Source organism: Pithys albifrons, chromosome 1 (genome assembly GCF_047495875.1).
Source record: "Pithys albifrons albifrons isolate INPA30051 chromosome 1, PitAlb_v1, whole genome shotgun sequence".
NCBI lineage: Eukaryota > Metazoa > Chordata > Aves > Passeriformes > Thamnophilidae > Pithys > Pithys albifrons.
The window spans coordinates 39,545,444-39,564,606 of NC_092458.1; positions in this window are offsets into that span (position 1 = coordinate 39,545,444).

A 19,163-nucleotide genomic window follows, 5' to 3' on the forward strand; every position below is an offset into this window, starting at 1 on the left:
AAAGTGTGTGAGCTTGGCTACTTTCTTCAATCCTTTTTCTTGGTACTTACCTCTTCAAAACCTGTGCAATTTCTGTCTACTTCATCATTCCAACTGTTTTGAATTTATCACCCTCACATCCTAGCCCTTTTCAGACTGGCACAAATGTTCAGTGTGGTTATCACACGCTGATAGCATTTATTTAAGCCTAGAACAAAACTCCTTCAGCTATTTACTTTAAAATATCTCTTACAAAAATTGCTATTCTTAAAAAAAAACTCAAAACAAACCCAAAACAAAACAAAACAACAAAAAAGCTATGCTTAAAAAGATGAGCAGGAGAACTCATGTGAAAGTATAACTTCGTTATTAGTCTTACTAGTTTCTTCACAATCTATTCACTATGTAATCAATATTCAGAAAAAAATGATTCTAACACGTGAGCCCAATTATCCACTTATTACTAATTTCCATGATTGGTGTAGTTAAAATTGTTATACACAGATTGTATAGTATCTAAATTTTCCCCTTATGTTATCCCTTATGTCATCTTTATCCCTTCCACAACCCTCTGTAAAGGTCAATGGGATCATCCTTCACTTAGAAGGAAGATATGCATTCAGGCATTTGTATCCAAAACTGTCCACTGGGAGGAGTTAGATGGATAAGGCAGTGTTTTTTTCCACCCTGTTCTCAGGTCCACCAAAGACTTCTTCTTCTGTATTGTTACAAAGAACACTCTTTTGCCCCTCTTTGGTTAACAAGTTAGTTGCTTATCAACTATTTACCTTATTAGACTATTACCACATTCGGTTAAGGTCTTCCACTGCAGAAACAAGATTAAGAAGCAAAACGAGATTTTGCAAACTTACAGGAAATAATATACTGCAGGATTAGTTTTCATCTGAAGGAAATAGCCCCCTTGACCCTTTAATGACCTTCAGAAATCTTTGCAGTCACAGCTTAAAAAGATCTACACGTCAAGACAGGCCTTTACAAGTCATCCAAAAGGCAGTGTCCTCCAGTGATTGGTAGAAACATCATATTTTCTTGACTGCACAGTCAGGTGATTAATCTCCTTTTATGACAGGTGGGAAAACCTGGTAAATGTTGTGCACTGTTTCAAGGACTTCGGCTGAACTGCAGGCAATACTCAGCCCACAGTTAAATTTTAAACAGCCTGTGTAAAATCTGTTAGTGTGCAGCAGTAATAAAGCAAAAGAACAGACCATCTTTCCAGTAGTATTCTAGTAAGGCTGTTAGTCAAGAAAACAAAGGGAATGGATTTCCTCTTGGGTTTTTGTGGTGGTTTAGTGTTTTATTGTGGGTTTTTTTTCATTCATTCAAATTCAAAATTTGTTCACCAAAATTTTAAGGCTTTTACCAGCACAGAATCTCAAGGTCCTTTTCTATGATAAGAGTAGTGCTCCTTGAATTAATTGTAAAGTCAAAATCCTCACTTTTACTCTTTCCCAGTGTAAAATACAAAAATCTATGACTTTTCTGCCTGAGTCTAGAGTGGGTACCAATATGACGAGGGAAAGAGAAGGCAAAGACTAGATAAAAACTGTGGAGCAAATGTAAACATAGAGACTGAAGGTATACTGTAAAAACTTGGAAAACTAGAGACAGTGTAGGGGAATAGCTATGGAAAGGATGAACAGCTTAAGGGTGTGTAAGCAGGGTGTCTGAGAGCACTAAAGTCTAGGCTAACAAGGAGGGGTTAGATGAGTGGGCAGAAGGTGGTTAGACTGGAGGACATTAGAGCCACATCATTGGGAAATATGTGGAAGAATACTAAAACATGAAACTGCCAGCCTGTTGGAGCGCTCTTATAGTATTTTACAGCATCCTGAACTGAAAAAGAAGTTTCAAAATACTAGTTCAGAGCACATGGGCATCACTGAAGATACAGTAGCAAATATTATGAACTTTGGATAATGTATGCTGCTCTAGGGTTGAAGAGAGCACACAAACTTTTCTTTCTGTAGAGAGTGGTTGGGCACTGCAACCGGCTCCCCTGCAAAGTGGTCACAGCACCAAGTCTGCCAGAGTTCAAGAAACATTTGGACAATGTTCTCAGGCACATGTGATTCTTGGGGCTATCCTGTGCAGCGGCAGGAGTTAGACTTCGATGATCCTTATAGGTCCCTTCCAGGATATTTTATGATTCTACTGTCTTTTACTTTTTCAGAGCAGAAGATGTTAGTTAATAGCCTTATGTCACCTTCCCATTGCTGCCCCTTTTGTAATATTTTCCACTCTTGAAAGCTCAGTCCAATCAGAATGTTTTGCATCTCTCACACTTCCTAACAGAAAAAATGCTGAATTTGCATTAGGACTCCCTCCTACTATTTGATTCCTTCCCTAGCATTATAGCCCATAATTTTGGCCTGGAGCTACAAAAAATTATATTTACATATGTGGCTGTCTCTGCCTGGTACTGTGTGAATGCTGTGACATTATCTCCTAGACAGCCTACCTGCAGCTGCTGCTTTAATTCAACAAAGACACCTTATTATTAAGTTTTTGGTGCTAGACTTTTACCAGACCAATGAATCCATGTTATGTATCTGTGCCATAAAGCCACACAATATCCATTATCTATAATACTGCCTGTGACTGGAAGAGGACCTCTAAGAAATATTAGTGGCTGTTGATACAGTGCAGGAACAGTGACCTGTGTTTGCTGTCCTTGAGGATAATTTTTGAGATAGAAATATAATTTCAGCAGTGACTGCTAGGCACTGTTGCCTTTTTTCATGCTGAGTTCACTTCCTTGTCTTATGTGTCAATCTTGTTCTTTAGGAAAAATTAATGACTTCTATCAGCGGATTGTAAGTAACCTCTGATACAGTGGAGAGGTTTCTGTTTTCAGGAGCAAGGCTAGGAAAGCGGCCAGCGGTGCTCCCTAGGATCAGGCCCCTTAGAAGCGAGGTAGATTCTTCCTGCCCCTGGCCCAGCGACCACCTCGAACGGAATAAGTCCACACCAGCCGGAGGTCCACGAGGAAAAGCCAAGTTTAATGGTGCGCGCTAGCTTTTAAGGAGAGCATGGGAATTCCCCTGATGTAGGTGGGGAAGAGGGGTGGAGACGGGGCGGAGTAACGCACTTCACTGGGTGCATGCAAACAAAGGGAAGGAGGGAGGGGAGGAGCGGCTAAAGGACCAATAGGAGAATGAGGAGGGTGGGGAAATTCTACCGTAGGGCTTCCAGCACTCCGAGGCAGGGACAGCCCCCGCCTGGGCTCCAGCGGCGCCTTGCGGGAGGCCCCGCTGGCAACCGCCCCCATGGCCGGGTCGCGCTCGGACAGGGGGCTGCGACCCGGAGGGTTTTGTGCGAAGAGGAAACTTGGACAAGGAATGACTAAGGGAAAAATAACCAGGCTAGCCACATTAAGGGTATAACATTTAAACTGGGGAAACATCAATATAGGGTGTGAACTTATTAGAGTCCTTATAAATCTCTCGCAGAACTTCCATATTCGAGGAGTCGGGTTCCTGGACTTCAGCATCCTCATCTATCCATCTCTTGTAGTATTTTTGCCACTGTATAAACCCCGGGTCTAATACGACATCTCCTCCTTTTTTATCTTTTAATGCCGGGTAGGCACAAGGAGTCTGAAAAGCTTTAAAACTTTGAAAAGACTTAAACATACAAGGAAAAATACAGCAACAATTAAGCAATGTCTTTAACTGGAATAAACTGGGGCAGGAATTGGGTTTACATATCATTGTAGATTTGAAAAAATAATCAGTTTTAAATAAAATTACATGAGACATTAACTTATACATTAAGAAAAGTAACGATATGTAAAGAAACACTGCAAGTTCCGACTTAGATTCCCGATAAAAGGCAATACATGTAAATGAAACTCGAATGATAGCTGTCACTCTTCAGGTATGTTCTTCTCTTCACAACCTTTTAATTTCTTACCATTAACACTATCATCAAACCTGTATCCCTTCTTTTTCTTTTTTCTCCTTTCTCTTTCTATCTCTTAGATTCTTTCTCCTACTCCTCTCTCCAACCTATGCTTGCACTGGCCATCCTTATATTACCCTACACAAACAAACTTTCTTCTACCCTTTCACAGACTGTCTTCTGACCTGCTAACACTTTATTTTGTTAAATCTGTACTCCAACCAAAAGACTGTCAATAAAAAGAAGTGAAATGCATGTAAAGTAAATGTTAGCACGATTAAAATGAGATATAAATACTTGATTTAGGGAAAGGTAAATTACGTTCAAGAAGTGTTGATAATAAAAAAAATGTAGAATTACTAATTGAATTTAGATGGGTAAAGTTCAGTGAAATGCATGTGGCCATCAGAGAGCGCCTGTAGGAAAACCATAACATTCACACAGGGATGATAAATATAATAAGTGTAGGGATACATCTATACTTCACCTTAACTATCTGATTCACACTGGTGGCCACCACATTCAAGCAATCACACTCACAGACCTAAATGCATTCTTAGCACACCCATTTCTGGCCCATGCAAATGATTATACGTTGTTCAGAGATCTGCAAAACATAATTAAAAGACAGTTACAATATAAACATATACAGAAGAAAATTCTCAACAGAAGACTTGTGCATTTCAAACAGGATTTAAGCAAGATCATTGTCCTTCTTTGTATGATGGCTTTTTTGGTGTTTTGATGGAGATAATCTACGTTGGTAACAACATCTCCGGTAATCCAGGTACTCCCGGTCCATGGGTGCAGCCATCCTGAGGCGGATGTTGACAAAGGGAGGGGGCGGGGCCACCGTGGGAAAGAGGAAGTTGCGTATGGCGTAAGGGCTCACAGGGACCGCCTACCACAGAGATCATCCCCTCCCCCTTTAACACCACGCCCAGGGGGTGGGCATCGGCTGCCTCCTCCCCCTTTCCCCAACCTCCATTTTGTGGTGGCCCTTCACCACGCTCTCTGTCGCCATCTTGTGGGCAACCAACACGTGCATGTGGAGAGGCCCCAGCGGCGGCCGGCACCGTGCTAACAATAATTCCAGGGTTCGCCGGTGGATCAGTGGAGGGGGGCCCCTGAAAACGCGACGCAGGTACCGCGCTTCAACCGCAACTCCCTGTGCTGTTCTGTCCTGGGGCCCCCTGGATCCCTGCGGCCTGGTCTGCTTCTAGGATTGAGTTTATCAGTGTCCATACTATTAAGGCATGCACGGCGTGTTCGCTGTTTCTGTTAGCTGCCGCCCACAATTTTCATCCAAAAAAGTCGCACTCTGTTGTAGTAAGATGAAAAGGCAGGGAGTAGTTCTCTTTAGCCATATATTTCGTTAACGATCTTATTGCGGCCTTGTCCACTTTACAGTTCACGTAATTTAGAAGGGTCTTCAGGCAGCGGTAAGTCTCTTTTTCTCTCTTAGAGAGAATTTTCCCCATTTTTAATAAATGAAATAAGGTTGATAGAGAGCAGGGTCTGCTTGGAGGGCTACCTACCCAGGGTAAAGGTAGGCTGAGGGTCAGTCCTTCGGTCCCACGTCGAAACAACGAGGGATTGCCAGCCGAGAGCTGAAGAAATGCTAAGGTGCTCTGCCCGATCGCTTCCTCCGAGGTCCACTGATGACCGAGGGACTCACCCATCCCACGGCTGATGCCGCTTCGGCGTAGTGGATACCACCACCATGTTGGGCGTCAATTATCAGAGGATTGCAAATAACCACCGATATGGTAGAGAGGTTTCTGCTTCCAGGAGCAAGGTTAGGAAAGCAGCCAGCGGTGCTCCCTAGGATCAAGCCCCTTAGAAGCGAGGTAGGCTCTTCCTGCCCCCGGCCCAGCGACCACCTCGAACGGAATAAGTCCACACCAGCCGGAGGTCCACGAGGAAAAGCCAAGTTTAATGCCGTGTGCTAGCTTTTAAGGAGAGCATGGGAATTCCCCGGATGTAGGCGGGGTAGAGGGGTGGAGACGGGGTGGAGTAACGCACTTCATTGGGTGCATGCAAACGAAGGGAAGGAGGGAGGGGAGGAGCGGCAAAAGGCCAATAGGAGAATGAGGAGGGTGGGGAAATTCTACCGTAGGGCTTCCAGCACTCCGAGGCAGGGACAGCCCACACCCAGGCTCCAGCGGCGCCTCGTGGGCGGCCCTGCCGGCAACCGCCCCCATGGCCGGGTCGGGCCAGGACAGGGGGCTGCGACCCGGAGGGTTTTGTGGGAAAAGGAAACTTGGACAAGGAATGACTAAGGGAAAAATAACCAGGGTAGCCACATTAATGGTATAACATTTAAACTGGGGAAACATCAATATAGGGTGTGAACTTATTAGAGTCCTTATAAATCTCTCGCAGAGCTTCCATATTTGGGGAGCCTGGTTCCTGGACTTCGGTGTCCTCGTCTATCTATCTCTTGTAGTATTTTTGCCACTGTATAAACCCCGGGTCTACTCTGACAGACTTCCAGGACATATTTGTAGATGGAATAGCTACATTTACAATGAAAGGATAAACTCTGTAAAGGAACGGGGAATGAATACCAGTATTTATACTGTTTTAACCTAGCAATATCATGAAACTACCATAAAATAAACCATTCTGACTGGATACCTAGACATTTGTAGACTTTTCCGTTATGTGAAAGGAAGAACAAAATGTCCTTGGGTAAATGAATCACTGTTAAAAATAGCCACATATAGTGGGAGAGAAGTGTCACTTGGACACCTGCATTAAATGAATGAGATTAATTTCAAGTGCCCTAATCACTAGACTAGAATTAAGGTCCCTTTTTCTGTGATTTAATGCAAAGGATCCTACTTGCATTTTCAGAGTGGATCAGCTTCAAATGAAAAGGTGATGGGCAAAGACAATCGGAATACATCACTGCTTGCTGATTGAGTTACTCTCTTCAAATGACAGAAGTGCAAATTCTGACTTTTAAAAAGGTCTAGGGATGACAGCTTTATGCATATCAGTGTATACAAAATTGTGCTCTGCAGCAGAATAGAAAGATGGAGATATTGAGAGAATGGACCCTACAAAGAAGTAGTTAAGAATGTTTATATAGTTTAAAGCATTTCTTGAGTTGAATGCTTAAAGTAATATAGTGTTGTTCTTTAAATATATCGGTAATAGCAGTATACCTAACTCTACTTTCAATAGCTTTTTTCAAGGTTTGAAGTGCTTATTTTACTTTCAGTTCTGCCTGAAGAAATTTTTTTTTTTTTTGGAAAAGGTCACCAAGTAGAATATTACTATGAGAACCTTGTTAGGCACAGTTGGAAAGTCATTTAGTGTGCTTCTAAGTCTTGCTTATACATTAAAATAGCTCTCATTTTCTGGTGTTTTAAAAGGAATTTGGTTCTAATTTACTCAAAATAGCTTTTTAAATGTTGTTAAAATTGCAGAAGAAATCACAGTACATGAAAAATTCAAAAGAACTATTTAGAAAGTCAAGAATATAGGGTTTCAAAGTTCTTCATGTAGTGCTATTCTTTCTACATAAAATCAATTTTACTAGTGCTGTGAAGTAGTAAACATCCTTAACAGGGAAAAAAAGGCAATGGAACAAATCTCCACTAGTCCTCAAAACGAAAATTATCTCAAAACATGCTTAGCCACCTCCTATTGGTCTGCATTTCACTTTGGTGTATTATACTTATGTGTTTAACTCAGAACTCTAGTCTTAGCAGATTTCCCATAAAGTTCATGAAGAAATAGAAACCTTTCAGAATACCGTTCAGAAAATAAAAAGTAATTTTTTTGCTCTTAACATGGCAAATAAAAGCTTTTCTTATAACATAGAATGCTCAAGCATGTTTATCTACATGTCAACATCAGTGCCATCAAATAGGCTTTAAATTGGATATGTGAATGATAGAAAGGTGCACTTGGTGTTTTCAGAGAAGCAATAACAACAGTAACAAGATAACTCCATAATAATGCTTGTACATATATTTAAAACAAAGCCAAACTTTTAAGACTGTGAAGGTCAATACATAAGGACTAGATACTCATCTGGTGTAACTTAACGAAGCTCCATTGATTTCCTACATCACATATATTTCCAGAATGGCTTAGAAACTCTTACTGAGATTGAATAATTGAGTGCACTCTCATTTAAACTCACAAGACCCAGTCAATGAAGCACCCCCATCATGGGTAAAAACAAAGCCAAACATAAATGTCTTTAGGTCTAAAGGATTTAAAGTGTTTTAGATCATTCTAAAACAGTTTTCTTGACTAGGAATGAATGCACAGAATTAGAATATAGGGCACACAAAAAAGCATTTTTAATTTTACAAGAAATACAAATTCTAGATTTAATGTGATTATTTCAAAATAAAATTTTGCAAAAGTTTTATTTCAAAAAAACTGCTAATCTTGACAGAGCTGTGTCATTGCCCTTTCCCTATAACTCTAAAGAGAAATCTGTCATTTCACAAATATGCAACTGAGGGAAATGAGTCTAAAAAGATATATTAAGGAATAAAAATGCTTTTAGGTAAATTGTGACTAGCTGATTTTATTGAAAATACTGATGTTCATCATTCTGAATATTAGTAACTTGGAATACAGCCACTTGATCTGTACCCTTTGGGCACTTCTCATGAACTTCTGTATTCCTTTAAAATAGAAGAAATAAATTTTCCTGAAAGCATGGGGCTTATATATCTGCACCAGTAATGCCTAGAAATTCTCCAAATCTATCCTATTGCACTAATAACTTCTCAACCCTTCAAAACACAAAATTTTGGTGCTTTGTTTTGGGGATTTTTTTCTGCCAGGAAATCCAAAGTATATTAGAAAGCTTTAATTTGTATGGAAATTCCTGAGACAAAACCGGTTTTATTTTCACTGGGAGAAAGAAAAAATAATTGCTATCAACTAAGTTTACATCTCTACATAGGACATGTTCCAGCTATGTCCTGAGTTGAAATAATAACAAAATACAAATTCTGTATTGTTTTGGGGCTCATACAAATATAATTTAAAGTCATGATGTTTATTTTAAGTCTAAAGAGTTATAAACACACTGTGAATTTTCTGTTAATTTTTTTCTTCAACAACCTTGCCCTGTTAAGTACAATATTTTCTTCTCTCATCATTATTTTACATTTTGTAAAATGAAAAATAGCTTGTAATGTGAAGTAAAAATAACTGGAAGAAAACAGTATCTCCTTTGCTGTGATTTAAAAAAGAGAAAAAAGTCATATGATATTTTTTTACCTAAATTTTCAAACTTTAATAAATTATTATTTACTTTGATGATTGTAGAATCTGATTAAGTTGTAGAAGCTATATAAATACTTCACTTTAAATAAAAACAAGGTTTCATCATACTGCAAATGGTTTATATAATCTGCTCCTTAGTAGTCTCAGAGACTTCATTTGTGTTTTACATATATATCAGAATTATCAGAATTTGGGTTTGGATGCTTTGATTACATTAGCATTAATGAGCATTTTCAAGTCCATTGATTAAACTTCATTGGTGGTAGTAAGACACGTATTTGCACAAATTGCTGCACAATGCTCAGTAGCTGAATTAAGTACTAAATGGAAGCAAATGGTAGACACATAGTAGGTAGGCCCGTATCTTGTGGTAATGTTTAATGATAGCTACATTCTATTCTTTCATAGTGATGCCTAAGGATTTGAATTTTAGTGTATATTTTGTAGATTTTTAGAATTATATAGATTACATTGTTTCCCTGGATTGCTCACAAATTAGAGATCATTGGGCACTTTCTCAGTTTCTTAGGCTATGCCAAGGACACGCTGTTTTGAAGAAGCCACTGGCAAGACAGCTTTGAGACAAAACAGTGGAGAGGGCCTAGAGCCCCTGGAGCTTCTCCAAGGGACAGTTCTAAGGACCTCTGTGGGTAAGATATTAAAGAAATTGGTACCCCGGGTTAGCTATAGATATTGTATATAGTAATGGCTGGAAGGTTATAAAACCTGTAACATCCCTGATCATGTGTGTGCATGTTTTGTGTGTGCAGCTTAGAAGCTTCTTATAAAGGTACTTACCTATTTTTCTCCAGTAATGTTGTTTTGAGCACCTATTTTGCTGGAATTTCAGACATCAATAGCATCAGCCAGACCTAAAGATGGAAGAATCTGAAATTGAAATGGACTCATGAAGTAGAGTAGGACACTGCAGTGAAGGTCACTGCAAACAGAATCAGCTAAAGGATGCAGTAATTCATGAAGCGATTTCTGGGCCCTCCTTCCCAAGGGTGCCACTGCTGCTCGCACAGGTAGCTAAGAGAGGTTTATTCCTAGAAGATCTAGCAGTTTCTACCAGCCCCTGGGAGCCAACCCTAGTGAAAAGGTACTTAGATCTGCTATTTTTAGCCAATTCTTAATTTAGATTTGGGAACTGTCGAGCACCTCTTCAGCTGGCACCAGGGAAAGCATCACCAGCTGGAAGCATAGCAAACAGAGGCAGCAATTTGTGCAGCAGTTGGGGTGGAAGGTGTCCAAAACCTCTCCTGATTGTGGAACTGTTCAACACTGGCAGTGATGTGCCACCGGGCATGGATCCCAGCAGCAACGGAAGAAGCTACCTCAACACATCAGACACCTCTTGAACCCCCATTAAATTCTGCAAGGAAGACACAGTCATCCACCTTGGACCATAGTGCCTTTTTGTGAGCCTTGAGCAGGCAGTTGTGGTGGCTTTGCCTGTAGGAGGTTTGCACAGGCTGGAAAGTCATTAAGTATTGCAGGAGGAGGTGAGTGTAAGTCTGCACATGCTGATTTCTAATATGTGTGAGTGGCAGATATGGATGTTCAAACCTCGTATCAGGCTTAATTTTACTCCCAGTTAAAAGTAATTATTTCATCCATCTTAGAGTCATACATTATTACAAGGTGGGGATTAAAACCAAAGAAAATCTCATGTTTTTTATTGGTCTGATTTTTGGTTTTGTTGTTCTTATTTTTTTTGAATAACGTAAGAAGTTTTATCAAAAAAAAATCAAAGAGTGTGGATGAAATTACTTTTTTGGGGGCACATTTTTAATTTCATTGGACATACTCATCAGATAACTAAAATTTTAAATCAGTTCATGCAACCTTATCTTCGCGCTTTGTTGTATGCCAAGGAGTTATGGCAATACACCATCTGCTGGAAGCATCGAATAACAAAAAAATAAAAACCAACAAAAAAAAACCCCAAAAACCTGAACACCAAAATGCTTCCTACAGTTTTCCTAGAAATTAAAATAACTTCTGCTGTGACATTTGGTGTCTATATTTTTTTCTGTGTAGAACCTTTAGTAAGATATAAACTTCCATGAAAATTTCCTTTCATCTGGTTTAGTTCTTTGATCTGAAGGAAAAAAAATAATTTAAAAAAAATTGTCCCCTTAGATGAAATAAAAATTTCACCATCTGTAGTAGCAGAATATAGGAAACAGCATCTGCTAAAATTATCTAGGCATAGATAGACAAGTTGACAGACCGAGAAAACTCATGCCCAAGAATCTTAAGGGAAGTAGCAAATTACTGCGATAGCAACACAATTGTTTTTACTGTCTGAACTGTATATTTATTATGATGGACTCAATAGCTAAATTATCTCCAAACCACTGCTTTCAATTTTTTTAACAGCTCAGAAGGAAACTGAGACATCTCAAAGGTTCAGAGAATTAAAAATTGAATTACAATGAAGAAAAGGCCCAGGGACCATATGCTGTTTGGGCAGATGTCTATTTTTCATAAAATAACTGACTTATGGCAATCAAAAAAAAGTCAGAAATAAAAGTTCTGGGAAAAAATCAGGCTGTATATTTAGAAGCCCCTGTTTCCGGATGGGGAGGGACTGCAAAGATTGGATACTGGTAGGCTTCTTCTACCCTTGAAATATGCAATTTTATAAATGCTCTTTTTATCCCTGACTAGGAGGGCCACTTTTATTACCCTTAGCTTTTTCATAATTTGTCATAATCACAACATTTGGGGACCAAAGTGATCATAACATTCAGGGAGATTCTGTTAGACCCAGGAAAGATGGGTTAGTACAATTAAAAAACCAAAAAAAAAAAGGTGAATTCATTGAATTAATTCCTTGAGAATTCATTGTCTTGGAAAAACACTGAAATATAGAAAAGAGGTGAAAGAACTCTCATAAGTCATATTTAAAAAAAAAAGTAATATATTGATACCACTAAATACAGGAAGGGCCATACATCTCAGCTCTATGGAGGAGCATTCACCATGTTTGGACTTGCTTGCTTTTAAGAAGCTGAATTTAGCCCGCTGCTGGGCCATATGGGGTAAATTAATTACTTCTGTAGATTTTTTTTCAGCTCAGAATCTTGTATAAAGACAAGGTTACTTTGCATCATTATCAGAGACCTTTTTATATAGAACTGAACACATGGCATGCATGCTGCTTTCATTGTATGGTGACCTCTAAAAGTTTCTGAATATGCAAACCTTCTCAACAAATACCAAACCTGCTGTCCTTAGGATTCAAAAGAACACTGGAAGGAAGTTGTTGTGCAACAGTTTCAACTTGGTTATTAACAGGATTTTTCTGCATTAGATTATTTAATTATCAGGACTGAAAATAACTTCTTAGTTTCATATGTATGCTGTGAGGTTTTTTTCTTAACATAAGATTTAGAGTGCAAAAAAGGCCTCTTCTGTCCTTCTGAGGCTTCACCCTTCTGTACTACAGTTTTAATATAGGGCCATAGGTAGCTGATTCCACACAAGACAATTGCTTGTTCTCACAAGCTAATGGTCAAAAAAACCACCATAAAATCAAAGGACATTCCACCACACAATGTATACAGCTATGCTGAAGCTAAAACCACTCAGACCAACAGTTGTCTCATTGCTAAAGAAACACTTTTGTTGTAAAGCAGGTGAACATAAAGGGCCGTGCTGGCCCGGACATATCCATGCAAAGTAAGACCAACAATCCCTGTCCTGGGACCTTACAGAGTCAATAGGAAGCCTGTGGCCTGTTGTCAGAAATGGCAATACCAAGGTCCAGAGCTACAACTTATGCAGAATTCTTCCAAAGTCCTTAAAATTAAGTTTGTTCTCCAAATGAAACCTTAAATGTATTGGATAAAGTCTCATTTCCTTCTCCCATGTGGCTTTTTACATGAATAACAGTCTTACTTTAGATTTTAGAACAGTTTTATGAGTTTTACTTCAGTAATTTATGTGTATTTGTCATCTAATCACTTGATCAACATCTCATGTTTCTGTAGTTATCTATTTTTACCAAAACAGAAAATGTACAGTTGACTTAGTTGAATTACCTTTTTTTTTCAATATTTTTTTCTAATTTTCAAAAAAATAATTCTGAATTTCAATTCCAGTGTCTCTTATTTACTTTTATGGATATAACTGTTTTCTGAAGACCAAATGTAGTCATTTTATTCACTGAAAAAAAAATGTGAATGAAGTGCAATGACCTGTGTCATACTGGACGTCAGATCAGATGATTGAAAAGACCTTCAGACTTTAAAACTAAATAAAATCTATGAAGTTTAAAAACTATTTGACTATTGTAAATGACTGTCTGTTAAAGCGGTGTGCAAGAAGATCATAACTAAATAATGATTGCTTAAAACCTTAACTTTAAATTTCCTTATCTATCACCAGATATTTCAACTTAGTTGTATTTACACAATGATATACATCTAACAGTTTATGTTATGCCTTATCTAACAGCTCCAATACTTTTGAGATGATTAAATTTTCTCTTGAAGGTTTTAAAAAATCTTCAGGATGTTATTTATTACCTAGTCCAAGCCCCAATAGTGCATTTTCTAACAGCTCATTATACCGGGAAACAATACTTTGAAGTTCTCATTTTATAAGGCAGAGCTACATAAATAAAGTTCAAGTTATTATGATTAAAAGCTGTAGCGTATGTAGTCACTACAATAAAGAAGTCCTGCTAGCAAATAGGAAATATTCTCCCTATGCTACCTAACACTGAACTGCATTCATTAAAAAATGCCTCTACATTTGACCAATGAGTTGGAAAAAAAAAAAAAGGGCGACTAAACTACACATGACAAAACATCTCTTCTGCTATGTTCCTACAACTGTCATTTTGTTTGGCCTCATTTTGTTTCCAATATTTGACAAAATGAACAGTTTATTGGAAATCTCAGATTTCAACTCAGACAGATTTTCAACTCAATTTTTTTTCTCAGACAGACCATTAAACACCCAGAGATGGCAAAACATACAGCTTAGAATACCGAGTACAAGATCCTTCTACAAGATCATGCAGACTGAATACTCAGAAAAGTAGCTGAAAATGAAATGTACAAAATCCAGAATGTTCAGAGACAATTCACAGTGAGGAAAACAAAAAATGACATTAAAGTACAGAAAGGAAACATATAGCATAAAGAAAGCTGTCAGAGCTTAAATTTAAATTTAGTTAATGTCAGAAATAAGACCTGCTGAAATCACTTGAATTATGAGAAAGAGGATAAAGTACAAGAAACCTTGAAAAAAAAATTGGGAAATACAACTGAAAAGAAATATGGCTCTCTACAAGACCACTTTCTCCACCTCCATGTTTCTTTTAAAACATATTTAATAGAGCTACAGGACATTTGGAAGGGACCTTGAAGGATGATTTGATGCAACAATTTTTTTTGTGGGAAAAGTAGCCTAAACAAGATTATCCAGCACCCTGTCTTGAAAACCTCCAGAGATGAGGACTCTACAGCATTGCTGGACAGGTTAAGAACTGATCGTTCTCACTGTAAAAAAAATTCTCTCTTATATATAGATGAAATGTTTCCCAGCTCAACTTGTACCCATTTCCACTTGTCTTCTCCATGTTGCTTCTTGTGAAGACAGAAACTTCATCCTCTTTGTAGCTACACTACTTAGAATTCTCTTGAATTATCCAAAGAGACAATGACTACCAGTTTCCGGCCACAAAACCTTATGCTATGCCTATGTTTTACAGAAAATCTTCCTCTGTGTCTTTTTTGTGTTTTTCATTCTCAACCCATGGGACAGAAATAATTTATTAAATACATTCTGTATGTACATAGAATGATAGAATGGTTTGGGTTGGAAGAGACCTCAAAGATCACCTAGTTCCAAGCCCCCTGCTGTGGGCAGGGAATCTTTCACTAGACCAGGTTACTCAGGGCCCCATCCAGCCTGGTCCTGAACACTTCCCCAGGGACGAGGAGTTAAAAACTTCTCTGAGCAACTCATCACCTTCATACTAAAAAAAATTCTCCTAATATCTAATCTAAATTTACCCTACTTCTTCAGTTTAAGACCATTCCCCCTTCTCTTGTCTCCATATGCCCTTATGAAAAGTCCCTCCACAGCTCTCTTCTAAGCCTCCTTTAGGTAATGGAAGGCTGCTATAATGTCTCCCTTACAGTACAGTACCTGGCACAAGGGGTCCTCAATCTGAGTTTGGCTTTAGATGATTTTTAAACCAATGGAATTAATGTAGATGATAATGTAGATACCTAAACACTACAAGAAGGGAACTGTTTCATAGCTTGTTTTCAGCTTGAAGCAGTATCAACTATGAGTTAACTTAAAATTCACTTACTTTTACATACCCATGACCAAAGACAAGAAAATCTCAAAAGAAAAGCTTCAGTGAATGTGGTTGTAACCATGCTTCCTCTGCTGCCAAGAGCTATTATGTGGCTGCCACTACTTTGTACATCAATAGAGCAAAAAAGTAACTCCTATAAAGATTTTTCTTTCTGTAAATATTATCTGAAAGCCAGGCTGAGAAGATAAGATACAAACTAACCATATCCAGTTATAATTTATCTTGCTTTACATGTTCAAAAATATAAGCAAGCCAAATGAGCTAAATGCTGAACTCATTTATAATTACATCTAAGTTGGTACTGAATCTGGTCCATAGTGCATTAACACTGGATAAAATGAGAGAACACAAATTAATAAATAGTGCACTGCTTAAAGCATCGGCAAACAGTCCTTCCTGAAGACTAATTACAAATTAAAAGATGCCTATCAAATTCACCATGCTTCAGGCAAGCAGAAAATGGAATGAATTATAAATAAAGGAATTAATACTACAACTTCTTCTCATTTTTCATTTTAAAACACTAATAACAAATATTATTCTGAAGATATGACAGCAAAACAGTTGCTATTTTATTGTCCCTCTGCACCAGGGAGCAGATAGAGCATAACAGTACTTGCTTACAGAGCAGAAAATGTTTCTCTTGAGTTGTCTCATATAGCATTAATTTAGTAGCATATACAACTTGTTTTTTGAATGATGTTTAATGGAGTTTGGAGGTGCCTGGAGTTTGTTTATAAAACAATGGGAAAATAGAACTGAAACAGCCTGCTGAGCCTCTTTGGATGGAATTGGCAGCTACAGCATTGTTTGCTGTCCCCCTTTCAAACACCCTTCTTGCAAAATTGTAAAGAAAATACTTTACCAGTAATTTTTGCCCAATATTGAAAATTTTAGTGAAAATTAGTAATTTTTTTCCAGATAAGCATAAAAGTTGCTATCCCCACAGACTTTCCGGTGTTAAGTAAGTGAATGGTTTATTATCTTTGACCTTTATATTACAGAATGGGATTTCCATCTTTCTTCTATTTTTTTTTCTTTTTGAATTACATTAGAAGTTTTATTTCATATTATTTGAATAAATATTTCATAATAGCAGTTATTCCTTCTCTTATATTTGAAAAAACACTTAATTCTTACTCTATCAAAAATTAATTTCAATGTTGGGTACATTTTGGTCCTCTAAAATTTATATTAGCTATTTCTTTTCCTTTGAAATAAATAATAATTACTATTATTATTAGACTATTTGCCTTAAGATTTATCTTTCCACCCCCTCCTTTCTCACGTCCTCCTCCATTTGAAACAAACATTACTTTTTTCCCCCTGAATTTCAGCTTTCTTCTCTGAGTGATTAAAAATAACTATGATGGTTTTGAAAGTCAGCTAAATATGTAGATTCAGCAGAATCCACAAAAATATAAAATAAATATATCACTGATACTTAAAAGCCCCCTTCCTCTTCCATTTTTCCTAGTGTAAATTTCCCCTCACCAGGTTGGCCAGCCTATTGCCAAAAAGTGCTTTTGTGCCCGTGTGTCTGGTGAATCCTGCCCCTTTGCCTAGCAGCACTCAATTCTTAGAGGGCTGAATGGTCTTAAATTTCAAATCCCCATTGTCAGTGTGAGCTTGGAATCGGTTGTTGACTCATGAGATCCAACCCTGCTTCCTCAAGCTCCTACCCTCACTAGCAGCATCAAAGAGAAAACCACCTGGGACCTCATGCTATCAAATCTCACACCTAGAACTAGGTAGGTATACTTGACATTTTCAGAAATTGTCATTAAAAATCTACGTAATCTTTTAAAAATTCATCTCTATTTCAATAATTTTGTGTTCATTGAGGTGGCCATAATAAAACTTCCTTCTGGGACACACAGAGAAAATCTTCAGTTCCCACAGAGCCCTCCAAGCCTTAAATTGATAGGAGGGAAGCAGAAATAAATAAATAGAAGAATGTTTAGAGAGCTACTAAAAACAGCAGCAGAAACACGTTCTATGTTAATGATTAACTTAGAAATATTTTTACTGTTCAGCTTCTGCAAAGAGTGTGCCATTCTATCTAGAGCCGTGTAAACAAAAAAGCTTTCCTCAGCACTAAAAGGGACAATAGCCAGGTAGGTTAATTTTCACATTTTGCATGCTGCAATATCTAATGGGAACTGACTGGGGGAAGTCGGCTCCCCAGGAACCACATGCACACAAGTTGGAGGGTAACCCAAAAAGCCTTTATTTCCTCGTGTGAGTAACTTTTAAGGACTTGGTTAAGGGAGGGGCTTGGAAGGGGTGGGAACTTGGGCAGGATTGTGTAAAACATCCGTGGGTATCCAAGTAGGGGATCTGAGGTGAGGATTCAAGAACTCAGTCATGATAGGCTCAAGGGGCAGAGTCGGGCAGCCTGGAGGACCAATAGAGACTTAGGAACTGGGGCTGGACAGGCAGAAGGGAGAGGCTTAGGGATCGGGAGGAACCACAGGGGGACATGCAGTGGGGAGGGGAAGGAACATGGAGGGGAAAGGGATACATAACTTCTCAGAACTCAAACCTGTACAGAGAAAAAATGCATTAAGCTCCAATAACAGGTTCCGTATTCCCACAAATATCTACAAGAAAAAGACAGTGAAATATTATTTTAGGAAAAAAAGTGAGAACCATCCCACTATAATCCTCCATTAAAATCAGATTTTATTTTTTCTCCAGAAGACAGAGAGTTCAATCAACCATTGCATTTTAAACACAATCCACATGATGTCTTCCCTCTACCTCTGTAATAAAAATGTGGTAAAAGTGCTAAGGGCAGTAGGCATCAGTTAGAAAAATGAGCTATGTAAGTGTACATATGTCATGCCATCAGACAGAGAAAGAAAATATTTGAAGTAACTGTAGATCCTTTAGGGAAAATGGGCCAGATTATCTACTACCTCAAAACTTAAAGAACTGTTACTGACAATGAAAGATGCTTCTGTTCAGATGGGATAACATTTTATGGCTGCTCAGTGGATAGCAATGAAACACAGAAAAATGTATCAATTCATATTATTGAAAAGATAAGGCACAGAAGAAACCAAGAAATATTTAATCTTAAACCACACAGCAGATCCTTAGTTTTCTGGGGATTTTGTTGGCCTGTGTTCTCCCCAATTCACCCCCAAAAACCGACACTTTCTGATTTCAGGAGTAAAGCTGTAAGTAGCAGCAATCTGACTTACTGAGCAGTTTTCACGTTCACAGTTAAATGTGGAATTTATGTAATCTGGGTATTCTGGTGAGGCAGTTAAATGCCTCCCTGACACCCGATCCTGTCAGATCTTGGAAGCTAAGCAGGGTCAGCCCTGGTTAGTACTTGGATGGGAGACCTCCTGGGAAATGCCGGGTGCTGTAGGTTCTAGTCCTGAGGACTTCATTGTCACCATGCAAGCTCCCTCAGCTGTGGCAGACGAGCCTTAGGAGTTAAACAGTGGGGCCAGTTCCGCACACGCTGTGCCTCACCTAAAAAATCCACTGCGCAGGCTTGAAAGACACACCCACGTGGGTAGAGCCTTCCCAAAATCTTCGTTTGCAAAGCCTAGCCATAGGAGATCTTCTGGCATTGGAATGTGCTTACAGTTCTGCCTGTAATCAATGGGAAGAGAGGTACTGTTAATGG